This window comes from Durio zibethinus, chromosome 20 (assembly GCF_047325235.1).
Source record: "Durio zibethinus cultivar Kanyao isolate XHJ-2024 chromosome 20, ASM4732523v1, whole genome shotgun sequence".
Taxonomy (NCBI): Eukaryota; Viridiplantae; Streptophyta; class Magnoliopsida; order Malvales; family Malvaceae; genus Durio; species Durio zibethinus.
Genome location: NC_143181.1, coordinates 23,925,273 through 23,927,460, shown reverse-complemented (window position 1 = coordinate 23,927,460; position 2,188 = coordinate 23,925,273). Strand labels below are relative to the sequence as shown.

Below are 2,188 nucleotides of genomic sequence, written 5' to 3'. Positions count from 1 at the left end.
AGGTTTCACTATGCCATATCCTAACTGCATAAAAACATTAATAAGCATAAGATTAATACTAGATCTAAGATCACAAAGAGTTTTTTTAAATTTTAAATGATCAATTTTACAAGAGATAGTGAAACTTCCTAGATTTTTTTGCTTCTTTGGAAGAAGCTACCGAAGTGCAAAACTGTAGTCATCAACAAATGTTGCTTCGTTCAATTTTTTAAGTCAAAGGTATGTCTTTGGGTAGACATCCTTGGAGTCATTCTCATCATTTTCAATTCTTAAGTTTCTTCTTCTTGCACCTTCACCTTCATCTCAGGTTGTATGCTTTTAAGGAGTGCTTTTTCAACTTGTATTAACATCTCACCTTTCTCAACGAATTTTTAATGTACTTGTCAAGATCCTTCACTTGAATATACTTTTTAAGATCTTCCTTAATCTCAAAGTTTTCGCCCATCTCCGCATTTGCCTCAATGCTTTTAAGAGCTTTTAAAGCCATTTAATCAAAACCATCCAAGATTCCCTTACCATACCTCAATAACTCCTCATCCTCCATCACATTACCATTCTTAATAAAATCTATCTCAAGTTGCTTTACAAAACTTGGCAAGTTTACCATCGTTGGCTCATCCATAATATCATCATCATCATCATCACTAGAACAATAGATGTCATTCTCACTATAGGAATACATGATATTACATGCTTCTTTACCTTGCTTCTTAGGGTTTGACTCGATATTACAAGGTAAGATTCTTAAGGGTCCGTTGGTTATGGCTCGAGCTAGTTGGCTTATTTGATTTTTAAGGTTTTTAATTAATGTAGCTTGGCTTTGAATGGTTGCATTATTGGCTTACATCAATTAGGTCAACATTTCTTCAAAATTAGGTTTTCTTTTTTGAGGTAGGTTATATGGTTGTAGGCAAAAGTTTGTGTTTTGGTTGGTGGCTTGATGGTTAGGTTAGTTATAAGAAAAGTTAATGTGGTTTTGCTAGCCTGGGCTATAAGAATTGCTATAGAGGTTGTAAGCAAGTTTGGACTATTAAGCATACTAGATCATTTCTATCCTAAATTGACATTTTTTAGTATTATGTGGACCATCACAAATTTCATAAGAGATAAAAAGGTTTTGTATAGCATGAATAGGGGTGGTTTAGGATGGGATTCCGTGGGCTTCAATCTTTTTGGTTAAATTAGCTAGTTGTTCATCAAGTTCATACACACCAATAGTTTTCTTGTGTACCTTACATTCCATATCCTATTGGTAATTGTTAGCTACCATCTCTTCGATTAGTTCATGTGCTTTCTCAGCAGTCTTGCTCATAATGGCTCCTCCAATAGTCGAATCTAATTTAATCCTCATGGATGGTGTAAGACCATTGTAAAAGATTTGAATTTGCAGTCATTGGCAGACACATGATGTGGACACTTTTTCAATAGTTCTTTGAATCTCTCCCACACATCATAAAGATTCTCACCATCAATTTTCATAAAAGTAGTTTTTTTTCCTTAGCTCGGCTATCTTGGTAGGTGGAAAGAAATAAGTAAGGAAAATTTGCACCGAATCACCCCAAGTTGTGATTGATCCAAATGGTAAAGAAGATAACCAACTATTTGCCTTTTCCTTAAGAGAAAAAAGAAAAAATCTTAGTCTAATAGCATCATTTAAAACACCATTATATTTAAAGGTATCACATAACTCAAAACAATTATATAAGTGGAGATTTGAATCGTCACTTGGTAACCTTCCAAACTATATAGAAGTTTGGACTATTTGAATAATAAAAGGCTTTATTTAAAAGTTGTTTGCTTGTATGGTTGGCCTTTTTATAGATGATTGAAATCATTAGCATTAGGGAGAATATAATCTGTTAATGTTCTATGACCTTTATTGTTTGTATTTGCCATTTGAATTGGTGTAAGTGGTATTGTTTGCTCTCTTCTCAAACGTCTAAAAGTTTTTTCAATTTTGTTGTTAAGTGATGCTAGGTCGACACTTCTAGATTTATGCATACAAACAAGGAAAAGATCAAAAAATTTTAAAACAAATAAAAGTAAATGTTTAGATTAAAATCCTTATTGATTTGAATCGTACACCACTAGAATTTCCAAAAATGGCTCCAAAAACTTGATTGCTACTTTTTATAATGCTTGCAAGTGCACATATTGTAATCAAGTAATAAAGTGATGAAGGTAGAGT

The 2,188-nt window shown here is 32.8% G+C and overlaps 1 non-coding gene across 1 annotated transcript; it reads left to right on the top strand.

Annotated features, from left to right (window-relative positions):
• The first annotated feature begins 1,399 nt into the window (after positions 1-1,399).
• LOC149513194 (small nucleolar RNA R71) lies at positions 1,400-1,504 on the top strand. Its single transcript, XR_016330870.1, has one exon. It is a non-coding gene; the product is annotated as a small nucleolar RNA R71 (small nucleolar RNA).
• Positions 1,505-2,188: the final 684 nt, after the last annotated feature.